Consider the following 13,805-nt stretch of genomic DNA (forward strand, 5'->3'; position numbering starts at 1 on the left):
AGCAGCCATATGGTTGAGGTCCATGGATGTGGCATGCCTGTCATCTCTAGAAAACATGTACTCACAGCAGGCTTTCTGGTCCTCTGGTTCTTACAACCACTCCCAAAATTTTACAAATGTTTACAATGAGAAATTAAGTCACTGGGGTTGGCCTCGTGTGCATGCTCCCTATAAAGCAGCCCAGAGCTGTGTGTTGTCAAAGGCCTCACCGTTAGCGTTTAATTCACCATTTTAGAACTCTTACAGGTTTCATCTGGGGCTGGAGAGATGGCTCAACGGTTAAGAGCACTGACTGCTCTTTCAGAGGTCCTGAGTTCAATTCCCAGCAACTACATGGTGTCCCACACCATCTATAATGGGACCGGATGCCTTCTTCTGGTGTGTCTGAAGACAGCAACAATTAATCTTCATTTTAAAAGAAGTTTCATCTGTAATTTTGTGTCTGTAATTTTGTGTCTATAATTTTGTGGGCAAATTTATAGAGATAGAAAGGAAACTGTTCAGCTGTGGAGACAAGGTAATCAGAGGTGACTAGTCAATGGCCATGGGTTGGCTCAGAGGTGACAAGAAATGTTTTTGATGAATGTACATCATCATATATATATGTACATACATATATATATTAAGAACCACTGAATTATACGATTTAGTGGGAATATTACATTATATTACATCTCAATGAGCCATTATTATATGTGTTATGTGGCCTATATGCATACATGCATAAAACATCAGAGAACGCTGAAAAGGAGAAATCAGGAATGGCAATGGCACCTGACAGCCAAACAAACTGATGTGGTTAATTATCAAAGTTGACAGCTGAAGTCGCTGTGAGAAGAAAGAAGCTTTATTTGATAAAGTAAGATCTCATCACAAAGAACACCGCCAAGTCACTAGGCATCTACGGATGCAGTTTCAGGTTAAGTGAAACTTGATAGAAATCGATATGATAACTGTTCAACATTTGGACAAGCTTATTCTGAAGGATGCTGCTGCCCCACCATGAACAAACTTGGCATCAGGACCCCCTTGCCCATCGGAATGGACGGCAGCTCCACACTCCAGCAGCTCAGGCACAAACCACCTGCTTCCTCTTGTTCTTGCACACCCCTTTCATCTCAGCCAAACATCAGATGGGCTGTGCCTTCAAAATACACCTTAATCCAATCACACCCTGCAATCTCCATTGCTCACCTTGGCTAGCACTACTCCATGGCTGTGAGGTTACAACAGCAGCCCCATATGTCTCCATGCTCACGTGACTCTCCCAGTAAGGGGGAGTCCACCACCTTCCATGCACAAGGCCCTTCTCTGTTTACCAGTGTATAAAACAAGAGGCGGAGAATCACAATGGGTGATGTTAAAGAGATGTGATTAAGCAGTGGTCCGCTGACTGCCACAATTTTGTGTATTGATGTGCATAAGTAATGAGTGACAACCACGGATATCTAAAGCCTGCAGCTTTGCAGGAAAAATGGGGAGGAAGCAGCGGGAGGGGGCTGCTGACACTCGTGTGGGCTGTTGCCTACTTGCACAAGGGAAGGAGATGCTCCACTTCAAGTACAGCTTTGTGAAAATCAGGATGTGATTTTTCACCTGCTCGCTATCTGCTGGCCCTTGGTAAGAACTTCGGTTCTCTCTCCCACTGCCCTGAGTCACAAGCAAAGACTCTGTAACACCGTCTCCTCTCCTGTGCCTTTTCTTCACAGTCCCTCTGGATCTTTTATTTCCAGCCTAGCCCCACATTATGGGCTTCATTCTTCCCCTGTGTTACCTTTCAGACCCCATCTTAGTCCCCCCAAACTCAGTCAGTGTGTACCCTCTCCATCTCTCACCCGACACATTCACCTCCCAAACCCAGGGACTCTCTAGACCTACCTGGGTACCGATGGTGCACACAAACTTCACTGAATAAGCTATACCACCTGACTATGATCCCTCGCACCCCCTGCCCTATTCATCTCCAGGCACTTCCTCCCTTCTGTTGGTTTTGTGTACCAATTCTATTTGCTGTGTATCATCCATGTCAAAATGAAACGTCAAAGGCAAAGTTCCTGTCTTTGCTACAGCCCCATGGCAAGAGCAGCTCCCAATGGACAGACACTGTCAAGGGAATGAATTATGTAGCCTGTGTGCAAACTGCCCAAGCTTTGCATACGTATGACATGTCTTTTTGTGTATGATAAGTGCTACAATAATTGAGTTATTATGCGTGTACTGGGATCTGGGAAGGTAAGTGAATATGGATGCTGTCTTACTTAGAGTTTCTACTTATGTGATGAAACACCATGACCAAAAGCAACTCCAAGAAGGAAGGTTTTATTCGGCTTGGGCTTCCACATCACTGTTCATCATTGAAAGAAGTCAGGACAAGACCTTAAGCAGGGCAAGAACCTGCAGATAGGAGCTGATGCAGCAGCCATGGAGGAGTGCTGGTTCATGCCTTGTTCTTTATGGCTTATGCAGCCTTCTTTCTTATAAGAGACCAGGACCACCAGTGTAAGGTGGCACCACCCACCCTGGACTGGGCTCTATACAGGCTTGCCAGCAGCCTGATCTTACAGAGGCATTTTCTCCATTGATGCTCCACTCTCTCTGATGACTCTATCTTGTGTCGAGTTGACATAAAACTGGCCAGCACAAATACCTTCCCCAAGCTCAGAGCTCAGACCACAGCATGGTCTACTTTGGAAGCCAGGGTTTCTCCTAGCCTACAGTGATACAGAATAAGCGCCTGATGGGACTTGGAACTGTTTTTTCCTAAGTGTCACAAAACACAAGCATCATTTGTCTCCTCTGGTCACAGAAATCTAACCAGGTGACACAGCAATTTAGGATTATATCACAAAGCTCATGTATCTTTTATTTATATTCAGCAAAGAGGAACATTTGAGAATCTTCCTACGTTCTTAGAACTTCAGCATGAGGGGGAATGGGCAATAGAACCTGCCACTTAACGCTACCCTGTCCAACAGGAGACTTGAAACATGGCTACTGGGATTTCACAGGTGTGTAACTGCCAGTTGAGTGTGGATGTGCTAGTTCAAGTGAGATTTAGTTCTACCTGGCTTAAGTTTTTACATTAATGTACCTATTAGAAAAATTAAAATTACAAATATACTCAGTGTATTTTTTGTGAATGGAGCTATTCCGTATGTCTCTGAGGGCTCCCTCCCTCCCCCTCCCCCCGCCCCGTGTGTGGGGAGGGTAACAGATGCATGTTCAAGCATATGCTGAGGCCAAACAGTATTCTTGGGTGTTATTCTCAGGCCCCATGGACCTCCTTCCAGACTGGCTGGGTCTCTCACTGTCATGGAGCGCATGGATTAGGCTAATCTGGTTGACTTTTATAAGCCTCCGGATCCAGCTCTCTCTGCCTCCCTGGTACTGGGTACTGGGGTCATTTTACTTGGGTTCTGTGGATTTAACCCAGGTTCTTGGGCTTACCTAAGGAGCACTTTATTGACCGCTGTTTCCCCAGTCCCTGAGAGCTGTTTTACACAAGTCATTAACTCAGGAAAAAAAAAAAAAGAGGAGGAGGAGGAGGAGGCAGAAGAGAAGAGAAGAGGGGAGAAGGGGAAGAAGATTAAGGAGAGGAAGAGGAGGGGAGGGAGAGGGTTACACAGTACTTGTACACACCTTTATTCAGGAGGCTGAAATTAAGCTCGAGAGTTCCAGGCCAGCATAGGCTAGTAATGAGAACCTATCTCAAAGCAAAACAATAAGCAGAGATGGATTTAGTGCACAGGGGACTCCTTGTTACTTCTGCCTCTGGTTCTAGCAACAGCAGCTGGACTATTTGTTTTGGCTTTAACTGGGATGGGATAAGAGGACCTGCAGTAAGGAAAGACAAATGTGGCATGGGTACACATCCTCATTGCTCTGGACAAAACTGACAGGAGCATTTAGAAGGATCTGGAGGGACAAAAATGGAGAAGAGCCTGAGGAAAAGGAGGTCCACATTGGGATCCAGCTCAAGGGGAGGCTCCAAAGCCTGACACTACTACTGATGCTATCATGTGCTTACAGACAGAAGCCTAGCATGGCTGCCCTCTGAGAATTCCAACAAGCAGCTGAAAGATTCAGATATAGATACTAACACTCAACCAATGGACAGAAGCTGATGACCCCTGTGGTTGAATTAGGGAAAAACTGGAAGAAGCTGAGGAGGACAACCCTGTAGGAGGACCAGCAGTCTCATATAATCTGCACCCCCTGAGATCTCCCAGACACCGAGCCACCAAACAGACAGACAGCATACACCAGTTGATAGGAGGCCCCCAACACATACACAGCAGAGGACTGCCGGGTCTGGCCCCAGTAAGAGAAGATGCATCTAAACCTCAAGATGCTTGAGGCCCCAGGGAGTGGGGAGGCCTGGAGGGGTGGGGTGGGGTGGGGTGGGATGGGGTGGGGACACACTTTCTTGGATGTGGGGGAGGAAGTATGGGATAAGGAATAGTCAGAGAGTGAACTGGGAGGGGGATAACAACTGGACTGGGAAAAAAGATTAAAGAATAAAAAAAGAAAAGAAAAGAAAGGAAAGGAAAAGAAAAGAAAAGAAAAGAAAAGAAAAGAAAAGAAAAGAAAATTGACTAACCTCCCAATTAAAATGTATTTGCCTAAAACTCAATTGTTAAACTGACATTACTAAGAATGGGTCATTCATTCACCCTAGTCACAAACGGTTCTGAAACATCTGGAGTGTCCCCAGGGTGGCCAGGTGCTGGGACCCCACTGGGGGGAAAAAGTTGGCTCATGATTCCTGCTCCCATTGGAGCCACACTTTGATTCCAGAACCACAGTCGGAGAAATAGACCAAAAGTCCCTTAAAAGTTTATAGTGCATGGACCATGAAATATGATGGTCTTTATGTTTTAGCTATAGAAAGCCCCAAGGAAAATCAGGCTATTTTGAAAGAACTCTTATAAATGCTTGGGGGGAAAGGTAGAAAGGAAGTAAAGGGAGGGGGAGTATGCTTTGTTTATATAGATATGTGCAATCATGATATATATGATGTATCATATACATTCTCCAAATGGAGACAGCAGGTGCTGTCCAGTTACCAAGCAGCTATCTTTACTTCGTGCCATATCCTTAGGTAAATCATAAAGAGTAAAAATATTCATTGTAAAAAAAAACATACTAAGACTGTATAAAACAAACTCTGATTCTATTGATAAATATTTAAAAACACAAAATTCGCTCTCATATCTGCACATCGCCTTGGGGCATGGCAGGGCTGCAGATGGTAGTGGCTCAGTGAATGTTTCTGAATACCAGACTACCTTCCTCTCCCCCCTACATGCTCCTAGAAGTTTCTAACCTTCTCTTGTTACAGTCACCACTGAAGGCCTAGTCTATCAGTCCTGCTGGGTATAAGTCAGAAAGAGAACACTCCAGTGGCTCTGTTCCCTTCTGTTTCTGCCATGCACAGCCTTCCTAGAAGCAAATGTACACTTGGTGACCATAATGACCCAGCTAATCTTTTCTTACAGACTCAAGCACAATTCTTTTGTTTTGTTTTGTTTTTTTCAAGACAGGGTTTCTCTGTGTAGCCCTGGCTGTCCTGGAACTCACACTGTAGACCAGGCTGGCCTCGAACTCAGAAATCTGCCTGCCTCTGCCTCTGCCGTCCAAGTGCTGGGATTAAAGGCGTGTGCCACCACCACCTGGCTCAAGCACAATTCTTAAGGCACCCTAAACCAAAGTGGGAGATTAGCTGTCCCTTTTCCTTGCCTAGGCACAGGGCTCTCAGCGGGCACATTCTCTGGAGAAATCCTGCTTTCTAGTCCTTCCCACCATTTCTCTCCTTCAATGTGTGAACTCTCAGAGCCGGTGAAGAAAGGATGAAGCCATTGCCTACTGGCTCTCCTTGGACCTTATAATTTTTTCAGTTTTGGCAATCTACTTAACCACAAGATGTTTTATTCATTTCCTAAAAAAGCAAAACAAACAGAAAAACAACAACAACAAAATGCCCACTGGGTCTGGGCTTCAAGGTCAGAATTTGTGGTGTTCCGTTGGATTGCACACATAATAAAATAACAAATGACATGTGAAAAGTAAGAGGAAAAACTTGCCACGTGTCTCTATAAACCCGATGCTTTTAGAAACCACACATTTGTGTATCTTTCCTGATACTGTCTCACAGAAAACTAGACAATTTTGACGCCAGCCAAGGGACATAAAGCTAGAAAAAAGAACGTATGGCAAGCGTAGTCATCACACAATCTACCCATCAGGTCTAGTGTGAACCAAACACAATCGAGAAGGCAACCTTGCCCTGGACAAAACCATGGCCTCGAAGAATGAAGTTTCTATTGCATTCTGTTCAGAGAGGCCCACTGAGGGCCTAAGGAACTAAGGACAGATTTGATCTCACCACAGACTGGTTGTGGCAACATGAGCCTGATGAGCCTGAAATGAGTAAGACAGTGACATCATAGAGGGGGAGAAAATGGTAACAAAGTGTGTGTGTGAGCCACTCACAAAAGCAAATCAAACAAATATATTAAAGGCAAGATCACTCAGAGGCTGACTAGCGAAGCCCATCTTTATTTCCTGAGTAATGTTGACAAGGGCTGTGTGACCTAGCCAAGAAGTTAAATATTTCTAACACAGTAAATATTAGTTGGATGAGTAAGACTGACATGTCTTCCTACAAAGGAAAAATGTCAAATTTCAGAAAGGTGCGGCTTGGGAGGATAGCAAGAGGGAAGGAGCTACCAGTTCCACTAAATGTGCCTTCCATTAATGACTGAACAAGAAGAGAGACCAAGAAGAATGGGCAAGTTAGGGAACGTGGGAAAGCAATCTGTTAGCTGACTTCAAACCCAATGCTACCTTTGGGAACATCTTAGCGATTAATACACAAATGAAATGTTCTCCTTTAAAGACCCCAGTAGTTTCTACAAGAGAGAGAGGAGAGAGAGGAGAGAGAGAGAGAGGAGAGAGAGAGAGAGAGAGAGAGAGAGAGAGAGAGAGAGAGAGAGAGAGAGAGAGAGAGAGATCTGTTGACAGAAGAGGTAGCCCTCACTAACAATCAGATGAGTTATCTGTCTCTGTGCTCACCAGCATGGCCAGAGGGCAGATGACAGACACAAATATAATTTCCCAAGGGAAGAAGAAGGAAATTAGGTAGGGGACCAGAACATGAGGTCATGAAATTTAAAGTAACCCCAACATAAAAGCAGGAGCCATCCATCCCAATGTCACGAGAAGTGAAGCAGAAACTAGAAGGATGTTATATATTTAAAAACCATAGTATAAAAAAAAAAGAACCTGTCAGGGACGAATGCCCTTGCCATGCCCATGCAGCCCCCTCCGTTCTTCTGCCAAGCTTTGCTTGAGGCCACCTCTCCCGTACACCTTGTGGAGATGCAAGTTCCCTCCTACTCAGCTCTTAACCACCTGCTGTACCCTTCCCCGTGCCTCTCTACAATGATCTAGTTCATCTCTTTCCTTTATTGGCATCTTCCTCCTCTATCTAGAATGCAGACCCCATGGGAGCTGGGACTTCTGTCTGTGTTGGTCACTTATGTTTCCCCTGGAACATGAACTGGCACATGAGCACAGTTGATGTTACGTATTCTATTAGATAAATGAGGAGCTCCACAGTGGAGCAAGCCTCTGGGAAAGAAGGCACATTATTGACAAGTACCTTCCGGCTGTGGTACTATATGGATGTCAGTCCCAAATGTAACGTCATGCCAAGGCCATAAGAGCCAGTTCTTGATGGAGCAGGCACAGGAGAGGCCACCACAAAAGAAAGGAAAGAAACAAATGGTCTTCAAAATACAAACTTTGAAGTCCCACCTGTCTCTAGACCTCCTGTGTACAGAGTCAATCAAAGGCAGAAGCGCTTCCTGAATTGGCCTTTATTTTATTTCTAAGTGAAAATGTTCATATAGTTAGTGTAAACTTTGAACTTTAACTGATAGTTGGATAACCAAATTCAAGTTTTCTATTACAGAAATAACAGTTTGATTTGTTTTAAATCAAACTGAACTAAGCAACATGAGTAAAAGGAAGGAAGAAAAGAGCTGAATAAAAATCTCACCAGAGAGGTCCCCTAGCGAAGGGTAAGCATTTGAAACACATTAGCACAAAACCACTCAGTGGCACCCATCACTAAGGAACTGAGCACGCAGCACCAAAGGAGTTACAAGGGAGCTGCTACAATGTCCAAATCCAAACCACCTAGAACAGTAGAGGTTGGCAGGGCATAAAGCAGTTGCTGGTGGTGTTGCAAAAGGCCACTTTTTGAGAGTTGTGTATAAAAGTAAACTACACTGTAACCATAGCTACTGGCACTCTCTCCACTCTCTTTGGCCAAATAGGCGGAAAACTTTAGTCCACACAAAACCTTGCATGTGAATGCGGTAGCATCTTTGTTCACGATGATCTAAACTTTGAAATAGCCAAGATGTTCCTTAGTAGGTGAACAGACAAATAAATTGTAGTGTGTCTAGAAGATGGGATCTTATTTGGTGCCAAGATAAATGAGTCACCAAGTCATGAAATGACATGGAGGTTCAATGCATTATGACCAAGGAAGAGAAGCCAAGTTGACAAGGATTCTAACTACTTTTCTAGAAAAGGTGAAAATTACAGTGAGTGAAGAGATCAGGGGGTGCCAGCATTAAGGGCAGAGAAGGGACGACAGGCAGGGCACATAGGTTTACAGCAGCAATAAAACTATATTCTATGTAACATTATAACAGCACCATTACAAATTCCCCCAAACCCATTGAGCATAATTATGCTAGTTACTTCACTCACTGCCCTGACAAAATACTTGAGAAAAACCAGGTAAGGCAGGAAGGATTTATTTCAGCTTGTCCTTTGAGAGGACGCAGTCCTCCACGGCAAGGGGACATGGCAAGGGGGGCCTGATGCAGTTGGTCACATGGTGTCCACACTCAGGAACTAGAGGAAAGATGAATATGGTACTCACTGCCTTTCACTTTTTTATTCAGTTCAGGACCCCAGACCAAGAAACAGTGCTCCTTCATTCAATGTGGGGCACTCCTTGTTAAATATCTCTGAAGTGCTCTCACAGACATGCCCAGGGGTGTCGTCTAGCTGACTTTAAATCCATTGAGTTGACAATCAGACCATCCCAGATGCTTAAGCTGAAACCCTAGTCTAAATGCTGGACTTTGGTTGATAACAAGGTATCAGTTTGTTCAGCAGCTGTAACAAATGTAGCATTCTAGTGGCAAATGAGAACATAGGACAGGAAGGGAGGTACCTGGAGCCTTTGTATGTCTCCTCAATTTTGCAGTGAACCTAAAACCATTCTCAATATAAAGTGTATTGAAGAAAAAAAAGTAGTTATCTTTATTGTCCCCTCCAGTTCTGTGTAGAATCGTGTGCCTTATTTGAGAATTTCTGCACGCATATAAGATAAACACTGGCTGCAAAGCACTTGTGGTGCTTTGTACTTCTTCCTCCTCCTCTTCCCTTCAATGGTGGGTGGGATCGACTGTGTTTTACTGGAAGCATACCTAGCATGACTAGCGTTATGTCTCCCAGCCTCCCCTACAGCCAGATCAGATCAACAACCAAGTTCCAAGAGGTTTTAAGGCTCAGAGAAATTGTAATGCTGGGGTGGATATGTTGTGTAAAACCTAGTCCTGCCCTTCACCAATCCTCAAAGATTCAATAGGTAAGAGGGAACCGGCACATTTGAGAAGCTTCGCCATCATCCTTTTCTGTGTGCTAGACCTTAAGGTCATAGATGAATGAATTCATTGGATGAATTCATGCAATAGGTTGAAAGTATCAGGGCCCAGGTGGCAGCACTGACTCACCAAGGTGACATACTTATTGTAATGGGCAGCATGAACAAATTAATGTCCTGGGCAGGCGGCACAGGTAAAGTAATGTTTATAGTGGCATGACCTGTATGTACTGGTTAATCTAATCATGGTGTTTCCAGGCATGAAATAGATAAGAAGCCTGAAGCATTTGTTTGATCCGTAAAAGCCTAAAAATTCCCAAACACGCGAAACATGATTACGTTGTATCATGACAAAAGCGACTTGACACATGAACCAGTTTTCAGACTTGAGATAGTTTGCAGACACAGAACCCCTTGAATGATTAGTTGGCCAGGTTCCCCTGAGGAAGAGCCTTGATAAAATGTCTATAACTTTTACAGTTGGCCTTTCTCCAATCCCTCCCAAGAGAGACATATAGCATGTTGCAAGGGTAACTGTACATTGGGGGAAAAAATAATCAGACTTTCTAGAGTCTATTAGATGCTTGTTATAAATTTTCTATAATTCCGGGAGACTTCAAGAACGCTGTGGCTCTCCAGTTAAAGTAGAAGCTTGGGGGAGGGGGGGAGATCAGGTGACTAGTGAGAGTTTTGACTGAAGTCCAACTTACAGTAAGTCAAGTGGGTTCCCAAATTCACTTATGGTTATTTCCCCAGAATGTATAATTGGGATAGATATACTTAGAAATCGGCATAATTCTCACATTAGTTCCCTGATCTGTGGAGTGAGGGCTATTATGGTTGGAAAAGCCAAATGGAAGCCTTTAGAATTGCCTCTGTGAAGGAAAACTATGAATCAAAAACAGTATTGCATCCCTGGAGGAATTAGTGCCACCACCAAGGACTTGAAAGATATAGGCTGTTAGTTCCCTTTAACTCTCCTATCTGGCAAATGCATTAGACAAATGGATTGCAGAGAATGACAGTTGACTGTTGAAAACTCAACCAAGTAGTGATTCTAGTAGTAGCCACTGTGTAACAGATATGCTGTCCTTGCTTGGGCAGATCAACACATCTCTGGGAACATGGTATGCAGGTATTGATCTATCAAATGTCCTTTTCTTGGTAGCTGTCTGTAAGGACCATCAGAAACTTTCAGTTGGCAAGGCCAGCAGTCTAGCTTTATAATTTTACTTCAAGGATATATTAACTCTCTAGCCCCATGTCATAACTTAGTTAGAAGGGATCTTGATCATCTATCTCTTACTAAAGATATCACATCAGTTCACTATATTGATAACATTATGCTGATTGGACCAAGTGAGCAGGAGATAGCAACCATGTTGGACCCACTTGTAACACATATGTGCATCAGAGGATAGGAAACAAATCCATCCAAAATCCAGGGGCCTTCTACTTCAGTGAAATTCTTAGAAGTCCAGTGGCATGGATCATACAGAGATATCCCTTCTAAGGTGAAGGATAAGTTATTGCACCTGGGCCCTCTCATCACCAAGAAAGAAACATGTTTAAGGGCTGTACTGGCTGGGTTTGTGTGTCAACTTGACACAAGCTAGAGTCATTAGAGAAGAAGGGACCTCAGTTGAAGAAATGCCTCCATGGGGTCTAGCTATAAGGCATGTTCTCAATTATCAATAGGGGATCAGTGGGGGAGGACCCACCCCATTGTGAGTGGTGCCACCCCTACACTGGTGGTCCTGGTTTCTCGAACAAGCCATGTGAATCAAGCCAGTAAGTAGCACTCCTCCATAGCCTCTGCAATGACTCCTGCCTTCAGGTTCCTGCCCTACTTTAAGTTCCTGTCCTAACTTCCTTTGGTGATGAATAGCAATATGGAACTGTAAACTAAATAAACTCTTTCCTCTCCAACTTGCTTTTTGGTCATAGTGTTTCTGCCACAGCAATAAAAGCCCTGACTAAGACAGGGGCCTGTTCAAAGCCTAGAGACAGCATATTCCTCACTTGGGTGTGTTACTCAAGACCATATAGCAAGTGACTCAGAAAGCACCTAGCTTTGTGTGGGGCCTGGAACCGAAGGTTCTTCAGCAGGTCCAGGCTGTTCCATCACTTGGATCATATATCCAGCAGAGCTGATGACACTTGAGGAGTCATTGATACATAGGGACACTGTTCAGACCCTTAGACAGGCCCCTTAGGTGAATCACAGAAAAGACCTTTGGAGTTTTAGAGCAAACTGTTACCATTATCTGAAGGCAACTATTCTCCCTTTGAGAGACTGCTTTGACTGCTATTGGGTCTTAGTACTGAAGGTAATCTTCACAGTGGGCAGAACTTTGGGCAGTACACATTGCCATACACTTTCTTTGGAAGGAGAAATGGCCAAATTAGTCACTGATTTGTGGCCTATAGCCAATGGATTAGCTGGATGGCCAGGGTCTTGAACAGATCATAACTGGAAAACTAATGAGAAAGGTATCTGGGGAAGAAGTATATAGATATTTTTCTTCAAATGGGTGAAGGATGTGAAGATACTGATGTCCCATGTAAACACTGAACAAAAGATGACTTCAGCTGAGGTGTAATCCAATAATCAAATAGATGGGATGGCCCATTCTGTAGACAGTCAGACTCTCCCAGGACATCCATGTCATTGCCCAGTAAGACCATGAACAAAGTAGCCATGGTAGCATAGACTGGGGGGGGGGGTGTTATACAAGGGCTCAACAACATTAACTTTCACTCACCAAGGCTGAGCTGGTTATGGGTGCTGCTGAGTGCTAGATCTGCCAACAGCAGAGATCAACAACCGAGACCCAGATATGGCACTATTCCCTGGGGTGACTAGCCAACAACCTGGCGGCAGGTTGGCTATATTGGATGGCTTCTTCCATGGAAAGAACAACGTTTGTTCATACTGGAATAGATACTTATTCTGGTCATGAACTTGCCCTTCCTGTATGCAAAACTTCTGCCAAAAAAGTGTCATTCATGGACTTACAGAATGCTATCATATCCACTATCATAGTATTCCACACAGTATGGATTCTGACCATGGAATTCATTTCACAGCCAGAGAAGTGCAACAGTGAGCTCATGACCGTGGTCTACTGGTCTCACCAAATTCCCCACCACCCTAAATCAACTGGCCTGATAGAAAGATGGAATGGCCTTTTAAGATGTATTTATTTTATTTATATGAGTACACTGTAGCTGTCTTCAGACACACCAGAAGAGGGCATCAGATCCCATTACAGATGATTGTGAGCCACCAGGTGGTTGCTGGGAATTGAACTCAGAACCTTTGGAGAGCCATCTCTCTGGCCCTGTAATGGCCTTTAGAAGACACAGTTATAGTAGCAATTAGGTGGCAGCATCCTGGAGGACTGAGGCAGGGTTCTCCAGAAGGTGGTGTGTGCTTTGAATCGGTGTCCAATATATGATTTCCCCCACAGCCAGGAACAAAGGAATGGAAAGGTGAACAGTTGTACTCTCACTCACTTCAATGACAAACCACAAATGGCTAATCCAGATAGGATGAAAAAGAGCACAGATGCTTCGGAAATGTAGGTATGGGTCACTCCTCCAGGAAAAGAACCAGAACTTACTGAGAGCGGAGAAGATACAAGATGGGTACTAGATGAAAGTCATTAGAAATACCATCTAAGTTCATGTGACCAGTTACAGAAATGAAGATTATAAGTGATGTGAATGTTTCTGTCATATGTTGTTAAGATTATGCTTGCACAGATATTTGTGTTCTCTTTCCTCAATATCTTTATCATCCAACGTAATATCAATTAAGAGAACATCAGTGGTTGTTATATTTAAGTTTTGAAATACCAAAAGAATGTCCCTTGAAGGACACTGTCACCTATTCTAAAAAGTTATAACACATTTGTTTATACAGTTGTATGAGGGATAATCATGTTGGGTATAAAAGTGGCATGGTTGTTGTTTACATTTGGGAATTAATCATGACATAAGGAAATATGACTACACATCAGGTTGAGAAAGGGTAGGCCTGTGAGAGCTATTCCTGATTGTCCATTTGATTATGTCTGGAATTAACTGAACTCAAACAGCTGGATACATCTTA

At 43.8% G+C, this 13,805-nt stretch overlaps 1 protein-coding gene across 6 annotated transcripts in view; it reads right to left on the reverse strand.

The window, feature by feature from the left end:
• The window catches only part of Cfap61 (cilia and flagella associated protein 61), a 278,785-nt gene that overhangs the window by 179,494 nt on the left and 85,486 nt on the right, over positions 1 to 13,805 (reverse strand). The window lies entirely within an intron of this gene.

Source organism: Mus caroli, unplaced genomic scaffold (assembly GCF_978045245.1).
Source record: "Mus caroli unplaced genomic scaffold, Mus_caroli_1 scaffold_2, whole genome shotgun sequence".
Classification (NCBI taxonomy): domain Eukaryota; kingdom Metazoa; phylum Chordata; class Mammalia; order Rodentia; family Muridae; genus Mus; species Mus caroli.